This window comes from Dama dama, chromosome 4 (assembly GCF_033118175.1).
Source record: "Dama dama isolate Ldn47 chromosome 4, ASM3311817v1, whole genome shotgun sequence".
NCBI classification, from domain to species: domain Eukaryota; kingdom Metazoa; phylum Chordata; class Mammalia; order Artiodactyla; family Cervidae; genus Dama; species Dama dama.
The window spans coordinates 32,374,596-32,393,746 of record NC_083684.1 but is presented as its reverse complement, the minus strand read 5'-3'; the positions used below and the strand labels follow the sequence as shown (position 1 = coordinate 32,393,746).

The following is a 19,151-nucleotide window of genomic DNA, read 5'->3' as shown; positions in this document are numbered from 1 at the left end:
AAGACAGAGTATCTGAGATAATTTTCATGGGATTGAATCCAAATCCCTGTCCCCAGGTCTCCTTTTGGGATGATACCAGGGAAGATTGGGAAATCATGCATCTATTGCATAAAGCTGTTGAAAGGATTCATTGAGTTAATACAAGCAAAGCGATTAGAAGAGCACCTGGTATACAGTTTGTGGTCCATAAATTTATGAGTTGTATCTAGTATTATTTGTCTCCTCTGACCTACTAATTGTGGTTCTCTATTTAGGTCCATAATTTTCCTCTTCATAGCTATCTCAATCCCCAATCAATCTCTGAAATTTCTAGGTGAAGTTCATCTACCTCCTTTGAACCCACTTTTTTTAATGACTCTATGCATTAGCTTACATTAATGCAGCAGAGAGGACCAAAGCTTACAAGTACTGCACACATTTCACAAGATGCGTTGCAGGAAAATAAAAATCACTAAGAAGGATCAATAATATCCTAGGGTCTTGGTGGACCCCTTCCTAGTGGAAGTGGACCTCTGATTCCTGGTGGAGGGTCTCATTCCAACAGGGGCTAGCTTATTGGCATCCCTCGAGTACGGGAAGCCTAACTGGTGGGCCTATGGGTGGTCTCATACCATGTGGCATGGTAAGTTGCTTCAGTCATGTGCAATTGTTTGTAACCCCCAAGGACTGCTGCCAGCAGGCTCCTCTGTCCATTGGATTCTCCAGGCAAAAATAACTGGAAGAGGTTGCCATTTCCTTCTCCAGGGTATCTTCCTGACTCAGGGGTCAAACCTGTGTCTCTTATGTCCCCTGCACTGGCAGGCAGATTCTTCACCACTAGTGCCACCTGGGAAGCCCCATACCAGGTGGAGGAGCCATAATTCCTGGAGGTGGGATTGCTCGACCAACAGGTGTGGATGTGTGGTGTGGATGTAGCCCCCTTTTGGTGGATACTGAGTTGGGGCTCCAGTAACGCTGGCAGTGGCAGCAGCTGCTACAATACCTCTTCCCTGTGGGGTCATTACTCATTGGGATGGCCCCCCGCCCCCATGGACAGGGCCTGTTTGTCCAGGAAGAGTCTGGGGAATTGGAACACCAGCTGGAACACCTCTGCCAGCTGCTCTCCCAACCCCCAGCGTCACCAGTAAGTGGTACTGAGCAATGCCAGTATCTTTACAGGGTGGTCCCTCCACAGTCATGGAAACCAAGTTCTCCCGGGCAGCCACACCAGCCCCCAAACTTGCTTTTCTTCAAACTCTGAATGCTTTGAATTCTTTGCCTTGATCTTTCTGAATTCATCACAGTCACAGAGGGTCAAGTTCACCTATTTGTCAAAAGCCTTAAAAGGGCCAGTGAAGATTGAACCACCCTGCCAGTCGCGTCTCACACGTAGTCAATGTGCTGCAGCATCTTGCACCTCTTTCCCATAGTTACAATTGCTGTTCCACCAAATTCGATGTCCACAGGACAGTTTCGGGATCCTTAAGACCTAAGGAAGCCTACGGATTGAGGTATGATGCAGGTTCTCCACCGAACACTGCAGGCTGCGGCAGAAGCTTCCAACAGTAGAAGAAGCCTCTTTGTTTTGATCTGTTTCCTCTTGGTATCAGCTACCTGGGTGTTCTGATACTGCTTTAATGACTTCTTGGTGTCTCAGCTAAGAAGACCTGCCGCAGTTCTGCCTGGAAATCTACCACAGGCACTTGACCGCCTCGGGTACAGGTGACACGGCTGGTTGCTCAGTGAGGCTGCCCTACATTTGACTTGCGTTCCTACCTCACGTACAGCGCTGCTCCGTAGTCCTCCTCAGGTGTAGACCGTCCCTGGCCTGCTCTGTCACGCCGCTGGCCACTCCTCAAAACAGAACAGAACAGAACAGAAAAGGTCAGGCATCTCCAGGGACCGCTCCGCTCCACCATGCTCTTTGCCACAGGCGCACCAACTAATCACGCCGGCCCTGTCTGCGCATGTGCAGCAAACCCCCTGACCCCACTTTTGATAGCTGCCTTTCAACTTGCCTTTCTCTAGGCCATCCCCAACAGCTTCAGAGGCAGGAACATGAAACTCGACAGATCTGATTTAAAAGACTTACATCACTGCTGAAAAATGGCTGAGGAGAGTCAGATTTTTCTGTCTGGCCTTTTCTCTTCCACTGCTGCAGCCACGAGAGAGATAATATTGCTAAAGCAATTGCTACGTGAGCATTCAAGACACTCTAGTGGATCTAATGAGCTTTTCAGGGGGTGCAGTGGTAAAGAGCCTGCCTGTCAATGCTGGAGAACCAGAGACGCAGGTTCGATCCCTGGATTTGGAAGATCCCCTGGAGAGGACATAGCAACCCACTCCAGTATTCTTGCCTGGAAAAAACCATGAACAGAGGAGCCTGGTGGCCTACAACCCATAGGGTCACCAAGAGCTAACATGACTAAGCGCGCATGCACACACACACACACACACACACACACACACACACATAACTCTGGTTACATGTCATGGTAAATATTTTATCTTATTTATTGATAAAATAATTTGGTCAAATTCTCCAATGGAGCCAGGATTAAAATTCAGAATTTTCTTACCTCAAATCTCACTCTCAAGCCACCACCAAATTGCAGATCTAATTGATCGAGTATACTTGTTGGAAATCTCATTCTCCTTTCTCCCTGGTGTCAGAGCTCTGAGTTTCTTGAGTTAATTTTTAGCTAAGACTTATTCTAGAACAATTCCAGAAAGTTTGACTTTACAGAAGCAGTTGTCTCAATTCCCTTAATGAGTTATGACTCTGCTATATAAAAACTCTCAAATGTAGTCAGGTAGTCACCTTTTTTATTTTACCCTTTTTCCCAATGTCTAAAGGCTATGAAACACTATGAATATGCAATAAATACATCTTAGTGGATTGATTTTAAAATTATAAAACAGTAAATTCCCTTTTGCATGTGGATATTTCTACAACAACCAGATAGTCTGTATTTAAACTATCCGCTCCCAAAACATTTCTACACTGTTGGTGGGAATGTGAGTTGGTATAGCCACTGTGGAAAACAATGTCGAGGTCCCTCAGAAAACTAAAAACAGAGCTACCATATGATCCAGCAATCCCACTCCTGGACATATACCCAACAAAACTATAATTGAAAAAAATACATGCAGTCTTATGCTCATAGCAGCACTATTTACAATAGTACAGATGTGCAAACAACTAAATGTCCATCAACAGATGAATGGATAAAGAAGATGTGGTGTATATAGAGCAATGGAACCCTACTAAGCCATAAGAAAGAAGGAAAGAGTACCATTTCTAGCAACACGAATGTGACTAAAATTATCACACTAAGTGAAGCAATTCAGAAAGACGAAGACAAATGCCATATGACATTACTTACATATATATTCTACGAAACAGAAACAGACTCACAGAGAAGATTTGTGATTAGCAAGGGAAAGGTAGGAAGGCAGAGGAAGGGACTGGGAGTTTGGGGTTAGTAGATGCCAACTACTAAATTTAGAATGGATAAACAAGGTCCTACTGCGTAGCACAGGAAACTATAACCAGTCTCCTGGGATAAACCATAATGGAAAAGAACATCAAAAAGGAATGCATATAACTCAGTCACTTTGCTGTAGAGCAGAAATTAGCACAACATTGTAAATCAACTCTACTTCAGTAAAAAAAAAAAAAAATTAAAAATAAAAGTAAACTAGCTGCCCCAAAGGGGCTTCCCCAGTGGCTCAGGGATAAAGAATCTGCCTGCGAGGGCAGATGCTGTAGGAGACCCAGAAGATGCAGGTTTGATCCCTGGGTTGGGAAGATCCCCTGGAGGAAGGTGTGGCAACCCACTCTAGTATTCTCACCTGGAGAATCCCATGGACAGAGGAGCCTGGCAGGCTACAGTCCATAGGACTGCAAAGAATCAGACACAACTGAAGCGGCTTTGCATGCACACAGCTGCCCCAAAATATATAACCAAAATTATAGATTTTAAAATACCTTTGGGATGAATTAGTCTGACATAATTGCAATATATATAATGAGGATGACTTCTCTTTTTCAGTTATATTAAATTATGGTAAAATATAATTAAGATAAAATTTACCCTCTAACCACTGTGAAGTCATACAATTAAGTAGTGTTAAGTATCAGTTCAGTTCAGTTCAGTTCAGTCCAGTCGCTCAGTTGTGTCCGACTCTTTGTGACCCCATGAATTGCAGCACGCCAGGCCTCCCTGTCCATCACCAACTCCCATTTACTCAAACTCATGTCCATTGAGTTGGTGATACCATTCAACCATCTTATCCTCTGTCGTCCCCTTCTCTTTCTGCTCCCAACCCCTCCCAGCATTAGGGTCTTTTCCAATGAGTCAACTCTTCACATGAGGTGGCCAAAGTATTGGAGTTTCAGCTCCAAGATCAGCCCTTCCAATGAACACCCAGGACTGATCTCCTTTAGGATGGACTGGTTGGATTTCCTTGCAGTCCAAGGGACTCTCAAGAGTCTTCTCCAACACCACAGTTCAAAAGCATCAATTCTTCTGTGCTCAGCTTTCTTTATAGTCCAACTCTCACATCCATACATGACTACTGGAAAAACCATAGCCTTGACTAGAAGGACCTTTATTGACAAAGTAATGTCTCTGCTTTTTAATATGCAATCTAGGTTGGTCATAACCTTCCTTCCAAGGAGTAAGCATCTTTTAATTTCATGGCTGCAGTCACCATCTGCAGTGATTTTGGAGTCCAAAAAAATAAAGTCTGACACTGTTTCCACTGTCCTCCATCTATTTGCCATGAAGTGATGGGACCAGATGCCATGATCTTAGTTTTCTGAATATTGAGTTTTAAGCCAAGCTTTTCACTCTCCTCTTTCACTTTCATAAAGAGGCTCTTTAGTTCTTCTTCACTTTCTGCCATAAGGGTGGTGTCATCTGCATATCTGAGGTTATTGCTATTTCTCCCAGCAATCTTGATTCCAGCTTGTGCTTCTTCCAGCCCAGCGTTTCTCATGATGTACTCTGCATATAAGTTAAATAAGCAGGGTGACAATATACAGCCTTGACATACTCCTTTATGTATACTCACATCTTTGTACAACCAATCTCAAAAATTCTTTTCATCTTGCAAAACTGAAATGCTACACCCATGAAACAACTCATTTCCCCTCCCTTTGAGTCACTAGCAACTAACTAACCTTCTATTTTCTTTCTCTATGAAATTTTACTACTCTAGGTACTTCATGTAAGTGGAATCATACAACATTTGCCTTTTTGCATCTTGCTTATTTCACTTAGCTGAATGTCCTCAAGGTTCATCCATGTTGTAACAAGCATTAGAATTTCCCTCCTTTTTAAGACTCCATTGTATGTATATACCACATTTTGTTTATCCATTCATCTAATACTTGGATTGCTTCAATCATTTGGCAATTATGAATTATGCTGCTATGAACATGGTTGTGCAAACACCTCTGTTTTCTGAATTCTGTTTTCTGAATTTCTGAATTCTGTTAGATACATACACAGAAGTGGCATTGCTGAGTCACGTAAGAATTACATTCTTAATTTTGGGGAAACTGTCATACAGTTTCCATGGCAGCTGCACCATTTTCTATTTCTACCAACAGTGCACAAGGGTCCCAATTCTCTATAAGGTGATTCCACTTTTTATACTATCTCAATGTCACCACATCTTGGTCTCCATCTTCTTTTATGCTTCGTTATTAATTGTAAAAACCCTATTTTACACACTTTTGTTTACCTTTAAACAATTTTTTAAAACTAATATTCACTCACTGAGTGCCTACTTTTGATGCTGGGAGTTTTTTTTAAATGAGTAAGCACTAGCCCCTCAGCTCTAGAACCTCTCTGACTAGTATAAAACATATAAAAATACTCAAAAATTATAATGTGATATGAAATATAATCATATAATATTTGTCACCTGATATACATATGTAAAAGGAATTCCCAGATGGTTCAGTGGTTAAAAAAAAAAAAAAAATCTGCCTACCAATATAGGAGACACAGATTCAATCCCTGGGTCAGGAAGATCCCCTGGAGAAGGAAATGGCTACCCATTTCAGTATTCTTGCCTGGAAAACCCCACGGACAGTGGAGCCTGGTGGGCTGCAGTCTATGGGGTTGCAGAAGAGTCAGACATGACTTAGCAACTAAACAACATATGTAAAAAACAAAAAAAAACAAAAAACCTGTAAGAATGTTAGCTGATGTTGTGAAGAAAAGACAGCATTATGACTGGATATAGACTGCTGAGAAGGAGTTTCAAGTTGAAAGAGCGTAAAAGAAAAGTACATTATAAACCGGCAATTTTATGATACATATTATATACAAAGGCAGATGGGTTTGAGAGATTGAGACCGGGTTGGTCCCCAAAAATATTAAATGTCATGCAAAATTCTTGTTTATGTTTGTATCATGTAATTAAAATTCCATTCATGAAAATATAAAATGAAATGGGAATAGACTCCACTCCCCAGAGATTAGCTGCCTCTTGTAAACCAAGCCCAGCCCAGACCCAGGCATACAAAGTTTAACACTGTTGTCAGACCATTGCAATTTAGCCCAGTCCTCTGGGACTATGACAGGGCAGAAAGCAGACATCCCATGGTCAATTTGATTTGGAATATTTTCAAAAACCTACCAACCATACCTCCATTAATTTGAACATGTCATAGAACCACTGTTAGCCTAATTAAGGGCCTCCCTATATGGGGCATCATTATAGACATTCCTGAAAGAGAATCTTCATCAAATTTGCATGGTTAAAATCAATCAGAGAAAACAGATACAGATTCCAAGGATATTTGAATATATAGTTCCATCAAATTATAAACCCACACAGAGGTATATGTCATATATATATGGCAGGTATAGTTATATGTATATAAATATATGGGGAGAAGGAAATGGCAACCCACTCCAGTATTCTTGCCTGGAGAATCCCATGGATGGAGGAGCCTGGTAGGCTACAGTCCACGGGGTCGCAAAGAGTAGGACACGACTAAGCGACTTCACTCACTCACTCATACATCTTTCAAAATTATTACCAAGATTATGTGTGTGTGTTATATCCTAAAGAAAGAATGCATACCATAGAATAGAGGATGCATGCGTGAATGCTATCACTTCAGTCATGTCCGACTCTGCAATCTCATGGACTATAGCCTGCTAGGCTATAAGATTCTCCAGGCAAGAATACTGGAGTGGGTTGCCATGCCCTTCTCCAAGAATAGAGGATAAGTAGATGTTATTGGCAGGTATGTATATTCATAGAGTGGATCAGTGGACCTTTGGGGAAAAGTCATTACTTCTTGCACTTACAAGGCAAGTTCACTGAATGATGTTTTAGGGAAATTCAATTTTAAAAGATAACACACTTTGCACATAAAGAGCTAACTATTAATGTAGTAAATCATAGATCACAGTTAGTTAGCATTACCAAGATAGTAGAAAGGGGCACTCGTCAGATGCAAAAAGTAAGAAATTTACTAGCAAAATAATGTTACGATGTGTCTGATTATTTTTACCCATGGAAAGAAAGTATGATATACAAGTCTTTCATTAATGTTTGGGTGCATATGGATTCACCTTATTTTCTCTATCCCTGGAGCCAACAGTTGTGTAATTATTTGATATATATAATTTTTTTATCAAAAGCATTGGTGCACGTCAGTGAGAACTTTCAACCACCTTGAAAATGACTTTTAGAATATTTCATTAGCAGACTGTCTTTCAGAGCCTGAGTTGACATTCATGTTTCTTCATACTAGTCTTTCATCCATAAAACCCTTTGTTCTGCTGAACAGTTTTCAGACAATGTAGGCAATCAAAAAAAAGAAAAGAAAAAGAAAGAAAGAAAAGAAAGCATCCATTCCAGCATTTGATCAGTCTTATTCAAATCTCATCTATTAATAATCTTTTGAAACCTTTCTAAGAATTTTATTTCCCTTCTTTCAGTATCATATTAAAAAAAAAAGCCTCCCAAGTTTAATGAAATGGGAGTTTGATATATCATAAGAATGAGGCACAATTCATGGTTATATTTTATCCATTTTTGTCACTTTCAATAAAGTATGTGGGAAATAACTGCTATGTTCAGTTAGAAGATTTATTTTTAATTACAGAAGATTGAATTTTCAACACTCAAACAACTGGGGGAAAAAACACTCAATTACTTAAATAGCATTTTATACACACCAAAAAAAAATAACATGTTCAAAATGAAATAATCCAGTCAGATATTTTTCAGTAGTTTAATAAAAACAAAATATTAAATGATTATTTTGAGAAGCAACATGTTTCTAACCCGTCCTATAAAATGGGTGTGTTTTGGAACCACAAAGACTCAGGACTACGTAAAACATGGATACCCACTGTGTCTAGCCTCCACAAAGCAAGAATCACATTGACTCCCCCAACCCTTCCAATATTTATGTGCAAAATATATATCATTTCAGCTGAGGTACTTAGGAAGCTTAAAAATGGAGCTATTCCTAAACAAGCAAAATTTTACCATGTCTTGGCATGTGAAGCACATAATCTGTGAAATATGCACATTTCAAAGCAGAAAATCCAGCTTTTCCTGCACAACTATGCCTACTAATCCCAGTACCATAATTTAAACCACCATTTGGAACATTTAGTCATAGGGTTAAACACAAACCATTAAAAACAAAGCAACACTAAGTTCAGCTTGATTTACTATCCTTTATATATTACGCTTCTGCCTGTTGTATCAAGGGCCCTTTAAGGCCAACCTGGAATTTGCCAGATCCTTTCTCACAATAGAGATTTTAATTTCATCTTTTGTTCTATAATTTAGAATTTCCAAGTTTCATTATGTTTTTATTATTTTGTTGTTCAGGATAATTTGCTTTTATCATATTTCATAATATTATGGTTTGAGAATGAAATAAAAAGTAGAATTTGATTTCAAATTATGTATCTTAAAAGAGAGAAATGGGAATTGTCAAAAAGAAATTAAAGAGTTATAGAAGAAGCAAGATTCTTTTTTTATACTTTTCTTTCCAAAACTGTTACTAAGAATTTCTAAATATGTCAAAATACTTCTTAAGCAAGAGAATCATATTTAAAATACTCATAAGAGTACCCAAAAGCAACTTTCAACCCCCTTCAGCCAGTTAGACAGGGAATACTTCTGTCACGTCTTAGAACTCAGACACTGTAATATCAGGATGGAAAAGGAACCAGTTAAGACTGGAGAAAAACTACTTTCTAAGAAAGCCTTCCAAAGAAGCTTCATGGAGAGAAAAGAGTTTAGCAATAAACTTAAATTCACATGAGAGATATTCCAGCATTTGTGCAAAGCTGATAAGGCTTCTCAAACAAGAACCGAACTTTGTCTGGATAGAAGGGGTTAAAACTCATTTAAGGAAGATGACTTATGGGAGGAACAAATGCAGTGATAAACTGAGATGCATGACATATACTGAAGAAGGACAGGGCCATACTGAAGAGCTAAATAGAACACAATAGCTGACTGTGTTCATGCATTTGGATTATGCCTTTGGGATGTTTTTAGGGTTTTGGACATTTGAGCATTTTGTATTCAAAATTTTCACTGAGCACCTGCTATGTTTCAAACACTTCATTAGGCACTGAAGTTATACAGATGATGGTAAGACTTACAATTCTGCACCTTGACAATGGTGAGAAAGAGATACACATACGGTAGAAACCATACTTGGAATTTTTAATTTTGACCTTTTCCCAGACTAGCAATATGCAGTACAATACTCCCCTGATGCTGGGCAGAGGCAGCGAGCAGCAGCTCCCAGTCAGCCACACCACGACTGGAATAAACAATGAATAACACCTACAACCATCATGTACCTAGACAACCATTCTATTTTCACTTACAGTACAGAATTCAATAAATTACATGAGTCATTCAATACTTAATTATAAAATAGGATTTGTGTTAGACAGCTTTGTCCAATTGTAGGCTAATGTAAGTGTTTGGTGGGTTAGGTGTATTAAATTCTGGGCTTAACGGTGGGTTTATCTGGACATAACCTCACTGTAAGCCGAGGAAGATCTGTAATGACATCTAAAGTAGAATCCCTACTCTCTAGGTGGGAGAGAGCATGTTGGAGAGCTCACATGCATATAAATGAACTTAGCTACAAATCAGGAATGGACTCAAAGACTTAGAGAACGAACTTATGGTTGCCAGAGGGGGGAGAATATGGGGAAGAGATAGGGAGTTTGGGATCAACATGGACACGACACACTGCTATGTTCACAATGGATAATCAACAAGGACTTACTGGACAGCACAGAGAACTCTGCTCAATGTTATATGGCAGCCTGGGTGGGAGGAGAGATGGCAAAATGGATACACATATAGGCATGGATGAGTCCGTTTGTGCACCTGAAACTATCACAATATTGTTAATCGGCTATATTCCAGTATAAAATTTAAAAGTTTATAAAAAAGAGAGAAAGTAGGGGCCAGGGTTCCTGCCCTCCAGCCCCTCCCTGCAAAGCCCCGGGATCACATCTCAGAGCTCCTTCAGGCAGCCTCCCAACAAAGTTCTCCCACACCAGGTTTCAACAGCTGCACCCTCCTCCTGCCCCGGTAAGCAGAGGAACAAGAACAGCATCACTCTCTCACCAGCCCTGCTGGAAGGCCCTGTCGCACGGAGCTTCCCCGCCCCTTCCCCACACCTTGGCACACCGTCTCTTTATTAAGCTCTCCTCAGATGACCCAATTTGAGAGTGCGATCTGTTTGCGGCTGGACAGTCCTTATCTCGCTCTCTCGCTCGCCCACATTTGATGCCACTGTCCCTCTCTTCTTATCTCTGACTCTTCCTGCTCAGTCTCCTTAATGAGTCTGTCTTCGTGTGGTCAAGAAACAGTGACAACATTTATCTTCAACAGCCCTCCCACGTAAACATATACCCCGAGTAAACGCAACGTGCTCTGATGGAAACACGGCTTCAAGACAAGGTCCCTGAGCAGGGCCTTTACTTGTCTCACACACACACACACACACACACACACACACACACAATCCAAATTAGTCTTGTGAGGTAAAATTCCTGTTTTATGACAAGACAGGGACAATTGAAACATAAAAATTCTTCTCTCGGCCCTGTATGTTGCATGTCTATGTTAGGCATCGAACACACTTCCCTCGTTGGCGGGAGCACCTGCTCAACCACAAAGAGCAACATTCTCCTAGCATCAGCAAGACAGCTCCGTAAAAGACTCCTTATTCCTTCTTGAGCTTGGAAGGGGTCACGTGACCACCAAGATGCTGCTTAGATTTGGAGTATGTAAACTGTTGATAATACGTCCTTTGACGTACAGTCCTCTGTCTCAAAAAAACTTGTGTCACCATGCCTTGATTTCTAACCCGCAGAACAATTCTCAGAGCTTTCGGAGATGCTTTGCCCGGGTTATATTCCTCAGATTTGGCTTGAATAAAATTTTCCAGTTCTTTCTTAGATCAACTGATTGATTTTTTTCTGACAGTTTTATGCCCCTCAGTTCAGTTCACTTGCTCAGTCATGTCCAACTCTTTGTCACCCCATGGACTGCTGCACACCAGGCTTCCGTGTCCATCTATTTAGGCCCCTAGGCACCTCCAAAACATAAATTCTGATTTACTCTGGCTTCTCTTCCTCTGTTTATCCCTTAAATTCTGTTTCCTTCTAGAGTTACATTTGACCTTTCCCATGCTTTTCTCTTTTTATTATATAGACTTTTCCTGTGAAGCTTCACATCTGTGACTCTGATTTCCAAATAAGAGGAAATGCTCAACACTTTCAAATGCTTAGCATAATAATACCAGTCCTCTACACTGACCTTCAGTCCCAAATATCTTTCTGGGTACTGGACAACTCCCTTGAGGAGTCCTCAAAGACCTCAAACTCAACAAATTCAAAATCGAATCATCAAGTACCCTTTAAAACTTACTCCTTCTCCTGTTCCATATGCTATTGAATGACACTGGTCTCTGCTCAGAATTCCAAGGCACAAAGCTATGAGTTGTCCTTCATACCTCTTACTCCATTATCCTTCACCCATTATTTCAGCCAGATAGGACCATCGGTTCTGTCCTCTTAAATACATCTCGAATCTATCCCTTCTTCTTTCCTGAGTCTCACTGCCTCCTAATTACAATGCTGGAATCAAACCTTACTCTTCTATAATCCACCTTCCATATCACTTCTTTCTGATGTTTCTACAATAAATCTTATCCTATCACTCTCCCTTTTTATTCTTTAATGACTACATATTACATTCAGGATAATACATTCAAGCTTTCCAGAAAGACTTGCAAGGCCCTTGCCTGCATTTTGATAGATATACCTATATCTATGGATAGATAGAGAGATAGATCTTACTGGTTCTATCTCTCTGAAGAAGGCTTACTAATACAAGCTGTGACCTACAATAGAAATATAGTTTATATCACCATCAACATGCAGCACAACACATGCACACACACACATACACATCAAGGATATAACTAAACTAAAACCAAATCTCATGGCAAAATATTTGTTTTATAGGTGCTGAACTGCTGAACTCTTTTTTCTATTTTATTATTAATGCTTGTGTAACTTTTAACATTACTTCTATGATTAATTAATAGATTTGACTTTCAATTAGAAAAACAAAATTATATAATGTTAGTTGACTCCATTTATTTCAAGATCTTCTTCCTAGACTGCAGTCTTTTTTCCTGGCTTTTGTTTTGATTTCATTTAATTGAAATTTTACAGTAATCGAGTAGATTCAAAGACTACTTATAAGTTATTGATATTCTTCCCAAACCTTGAAATTTTACTTATTATTATAGTATTTGCTATTATTATTTTCTTTTTCAGCTTTGTAAACTTTATCACAAATTGTTATCTGATATATAATGCAAATTGACTGGAAATGCTCACTTTTTTCAGAGTAGACCTCAATCAGTCAGCACTTTCCTAACACAAAAGCTCTGGTATGATATTCTACCAATTTATTGCAATTTCCTCAAAAAGAGATGATTTTTAAAGTTATTACTAGAAGTCTACCTAATCATGAACACAAATAAATAAAACTTAGTCATATGGTTTTCTTATTTCAATATAATAAGTTTACATTTTATTGTTTCTGATTCTGTGGCATATCATTATTATTTTTATAAAGTGATTGTTAACTACCATCAGTATTTAACTGAGATTCATTGACTATTATTATGGTTATTTATCAACAAAGCAAAGAAAATTATTATTTAACTTTAATAAATGAAAATATATGAGTGCAATTAACTTTTCAAATAAAAGATATACATTTTTTATTTTTATTGATAAACTATTTTTGATGTAATAGTTTTCCACTTAATGGACTATTTGAAGGAAGACTGATATCAATTAATATGTCTATTAAGCACCACCATTTTCAAAGGTGATCCCTAATTATCTTGCTGTAGGCTATTTTGATAAATGTGAATGAAGTATCTGCATATTTTTCCTACAACTAATATATAGCAAGAATTAAATTGGGCATTCCTTGCTTATATAATTTTCATCTAATTATATAGCCATTGGATATATCTCTCAAATGCTCAATAACTCTCTCTTTACAGTCAACTCATGTTTAATTAAAAAGCAGTGATGAACTTGCTAACTCTGCACTAACTACTCATTTGTGATATAAAATTAATAGTGGGTCTAAATTATCTTAAGTGATTTAAGGATTTCCAATATACTCTCCCAACTTCAAAGGTACTTGATTCAAACAAACAGGAAATAAAAACATCATTAATTAAACATTTTCCTGTTAAATAATAATGCCTGCATTTCTATTTATTTTAACCTTAGAATATATTAACAATAAATTTACAAAACAAGAAATACAAATGACCAGTGGCTATATAAAATTTATTCAGTGCTGTTTATATACAGTGAAATGTAATTTAAAATAATAAGGAGAAGGGAAGCCTATTTTGCTCTGAGTTTCTACCAGAAATAAAGACCAACCTGTGAATGGGTTTCTTACACAGTTTGCCATTCTCTCTGTCTCTGCCCTGCTTCTCTGCTTCCCATTGGACTTGGAAAACCAGTTGACCTATAAAGCAGTGTGGAGCAAAAGCATGACCCAAGAGGAACATTCATGATGCTCTGACCCAATGATATTATATCTGGAAGTTAAAATATGAGAAATAGAGTATATAAAGTTGATAATAAGAGCAGAAAGCAGTAAGAAATATTAAGTAAGACATGAAAACGGAAGAGTGCTGAAGAACAGTAAAAATTCTCTTGGCAAATGTCAAACATACAATAAAGCATTGTTAACTATAGTCATCATGCTGTATGATGACTTATTCCTCTTATTACTTACATACCCTTTGACCAATGTCTACCCATCTCTCCCACACTCAGCGCCTGGTATCCACCATTCTACTCTCTGCTTCTAAGACTTTGACATTTTTAGATTCTACATGTAAGTGAGATCATATGCTATTTTTCTTTCAGTATCTGGCTTATTTCATTTAGCATAATGTCCCCCAGGTTGACCCATGTTTTCACAATGGCAGCATTTCATCCTTGTTTATGGTTCAATAATATTCCAGTGTGTATATGTATGTCTATGTGCATGTATGTATAATTTTTTATTCATTCTTCTGTTGAAGTGTGCAGGTTGTTTCCATGTCTTAAATGCTATAAATAACACTGCAATAAATATGGGGATGTAGATAGCTCTTCATGATAAAGATTTTGCTCTTTTGGATAGGTACCCAGAGGTGGGATTACTGGATCATATGGTAGTTTTATTTTTAATTTTTTGAGAAACCTCTATACTATTTTACATAATAGCTTTATCAATTTACTTCTCACCAACAGTATACAAAGGTTTCCTTTCTCCACATCTCACCAACACTCATTATCTTCTTTTTATTTATTTGTTTTGTTTTGTTTTCAGTACTTTATTTTTTTCCCCATTTATTTTTATTAGTTGGAGGCTAATTACTTACCAATATTGTATTGGTTTTTGTCATACATTGACATGAATCACATTATCTTCTTTTTAATGACAGGTATCTTAACAAGTGGGAGGTGATAACTTATTGTGATTTTGATTGCATTTCCCTTATGATTATTGATGTTGAGCTTCTTTTCATATACCTATTTTCCACTTGCACATCTTTTTTAACATATGTCTATCCAAGTGCTTAGCCCATTTTTCAATTGAGCTATTTGTTTTCTGCTATCAAGCTGTTTGAATTCCTCTCAGTCTTTTCTACTAAATGTGTCATTAATATACATAAAAGCCAAGATTTTTTTAATTTTAAATAAAAACTTAGAATATATTTTTTAAAATCTCTTACTGAGGGCAGAAGATGATCAGATCTGAGAGCTGGAGTTGTACTTCATCTCTATCACATTCAGTGTCCAACTCCTTGGTGATTGGCTTTTCTATGATCCTATGAAGCCCATTAACACAAATAACCAAAAATAAGAGACTGCTAAAATAAATTATAGTGTGATAGAATTCTATAGACTTAGTAAAAGTGGCATTATAAAAGTATTTTATTAGCCTAGAAATATGAAAATGAAGTAATAAATCACAATATAAAACTGTCATCCAATATGTATGGTTTCTTTTGTTAAAAATAAAATGCATATTTTAAATATCTGGTAGACAAATATATAATCTAGATAAGTACTTAGGCCAACATGTTAAAAGTGTCACTTCTTAGTGGTGAAATTGTGATTGATTTCATTTTCTTATCTTTTGCATTTTCTAAATTTCTTCTCTAAACATGTTTAACTTGTATAACCAAAACAAAGTAAAATTTAAAAATACGAAAGCAATGTCTGTCCCTAAGTATTTAGGATTATGCTTTTCCCTTACTTTTTTGTGACAACCAAGTATTACTTTTATCATTGAAAAAAATTATAATTTCAAAACACCATAGGTATAATATAAAATGAGAGAAGGCTTGATTTCACATGAGACTTTAATCAGGATTATGATACACTATTAATATATCCCACATAAGCAACTCTGTTGTTAAAACACACCACTGTAGCAACAATTTTTACAAAAAATATAGTACTATATAAGCTTGTTCAGTGGCAAGGATTTCCAGTGACAAATTGATCTTTAAAACCTCTGTAATACACAAAGGTTTTACACACACACACACACACACACACACACACACACACACACGTGGGCTTCCCTGGTGGCTCAAAAGGTAAAGAATCTGCCTGCAAAGCAGGAGACCCCAGGTTTGATTCCTAGCTCAGGAAGATGCCCTGGAGAAGGGAATGGCTACCCATTCCAGTATTCTTGCCTGGAGAATTCCATGGACTGTATAGTCCATGGGGTCACAAAGAGTTGGAAACGGACTGAGTGACTTTCATTTTCACTTTTTTCATATACATATTTATACACACACACACATACTTATATATACACAGACATAGACACAGAGGAGTCTGGCATGCTGCAGCCCACGGGGTTGCAGAGAGTCAGACATGACCTGGCAACGGAACAACAACACACATACATACACACACATCTTCTTTATCATACAACTCAATAGCAAAAAAATAAACAATCCAATTTAAAAACGGGCAGAACTTAACAGTCATTTTTCCAAAGAAGACATACAAATGGCCAACAGATACATGTAAAGGTATTCAACATCACTAATCATTAGGAAAATGCAAATCAAAGTCACATTGAGGTATCACTTCACACCTGTTAGAATGACTATTACTTTTTAAAAAAATAAGTGTTGTGTTAGTAAAGATATGTAGACAAGGGAACCCTTGCACACCATGGATGGAAATGTAAATTAGTACAGCCATTACGGCAAATAATATGGAAGTTCCTCAAAATATTAAATATAGGGCTACCATGAGGTCTAGCAATTCCACTTCTGGGTATTCATCCAAAGGTACTGAAATCATGGTATTGAAAAGACACCTGCACTCCATGCCCATTACAGCATCATTCACAATAACCAAGAAATGGCAGCAACCTAAATTTCCATCAGTGGATGAATGGATAAAGAACATGGGGTATATACATAAAGTGGAAAATGAATCAGGCTGGAAAAAGAGGGAAATCTGCCACTTGCGACAACATGGCTCAACTTGAAGGACATTACACTCAGTGAAATAAGCCAGATTCAGAATAACAATATTATAATATCATTTATATGTGGAAACTAAAAATGTCAAACTCATAGCAGCAGAGAGTGGAATGATGGCTACCAGGGGCTCTGCGTAGAAAATTGGAGACACGCTGGCCAAAGGGTACAAACTTTCAGTTATAAGATGAGTAAGTTCTAGAATGATATATATTTCAGTTATAATGATGAATAAGTTATACTCATCATACAACACGATGAGTATAATGAACAATATTGTACTGTATACTTGAAACCTGCTAAAAGGGTAGATATTCAATGTGCTCACCACACACACAGAAAAGAAGATGGTAACTATGTGAGGTGATGGGTATGTTAATTAGCTTGATTGTGATGGTTCTTTCACAGTATATGTGAAAATCAAATTTTCAAATTTTACACTATATATATATATAAATTTTAATTGTCAATTATATCTCAGTAAACCCAGGTCAATAAAGAGAAGATCACTTGATGGAGACAGAAGAACACAGGCCACACCGTGCAGACCCGGGTTTCAACCGAATTGGCTACATGCACGGAAAAAGCTCATAATCTACGCACCTTTTAAAAAAGTGTTATAGAGGGCTTCCCTGGTGGCTCAATGGTATAGAACCCGCCTGCCAGTGTTGGGGACAGGGGTTCAGGCCCTGGTCCGGGAAGATCCCCCGGGCCTCAGAGCAGCCAAGCCCATATGCCACAACGACTGAGCCTGCACTCCAGAGCCTGGGAGCTGCAACTACTGAGCTCACATGCTGCGATTACTAAACCCACATGCCCTCACGCCTCTGCTCCACCACAAGAGGAGCCACGGCAATGAGAAGCCCACGCACCACAACTAGAGAGTAGCCCCCACTCGCCACAACTAAAGAAAAGCCCTCACAGCAACCAAGATCCAGCACAGTCACAAATAAATAAATAAACTTTTAAAGAAAAGAAGCATCATAGAATGAAGTCAGAAAGAGAAAAACAAATATTGCATATTAACGCATATAGGTGGAATCTAGAAATGGTAGGGATGAATCTATTTGCAAATCATAAATAGAGACACAGATGAGAACAAATGTATGGATACTAAGGGGGAAAGGTGGTGGGGTGGGATGAATTGGGAGACTAGGATTGACATACACGCTACTGAAACCATGTATAAAATGGGTAACTAAGGAGAACCTACTTCACAGCACAGGGAACTCTACTCAGCGCTCTGTGGGGACCTAAATGGGAAGGAAATCCAAAAAGAGAGGATATATGAAAGAATATAGCTGATTCATTTTGCTGTGTGGCAAAACCTAACACAACATTGTAAAGTAACTGCACTCCAATAAAAATTAATTTTAAAAAAATTTTTAAATGAGGTAAAGGCAAAAATGATAGTATGAGATTATGAGCATGTACAATGTACAAAGAAGAAAGTGGGGAAAATTGGAGAATATTGGGGTCAGAAAAAACAATCTCTGACAACGAAGATATTTTGAATTATTGCCACATAACTCTGAGCAAGAGAAATAAACTCTTTATGTAATGAGATTAGTCTTTGTATACAAATAGAACTGTATACTGAAAAAACTCATGCAAACTCTTGAGTAGATCAGTAGATCTTATTTAACCTATAAATAAAAGACTTCTAAATAGTAATAGAAAGCAAAGATAAGACTTTACCAGTCTGTGATGATTTACCAAGCAATCTCTACAGAGGTTCTATCTTAATTATTTTCTACACCTTACAAAGCTGCCACCAGGAAAATAGTTGTGTGATGGATTATGAAATAATTGTTTAGCTCTTCAAAACACAGAAAACCAAGAAAATCCAGAATATAGTCATCCATCCATCCAATTATTCATTTAACAAGCATTGTTTACCAACATATCCCAGAGACCAGCACCCAGAAGTTGCTCCATGAATTAAACACTTAAGAATTGAGCATTGGGACTTCCCTGGTGATCAGGTGGTTAAGAATTCACCCTCCAATTCAGTTGTGCATGTTCCATCCCT

At 38.0% G+C, this 19,151-nt stretch overlaps 2 pseudogenes; both read right to left on the bottom strand.

The window, feature by feature from the left end:
* Positions 1-472: 472 nt before the first annotated feature.
* Positions 473-1,407, bottom strand: LOC133050497 (small nuclear ribonucleoprotein-associated protein N-like; annotated as a pseudogene).
* A 206-nt stretch (positions 1,408-1,613) lies between these two features.
* Positions 1,614-19,151, bottom strand: part of LOC133055035 (SNRPN upstream reading frame protein-like) — a 225,128-nt pseudogene continuing 207,590 nt past the window's right edge.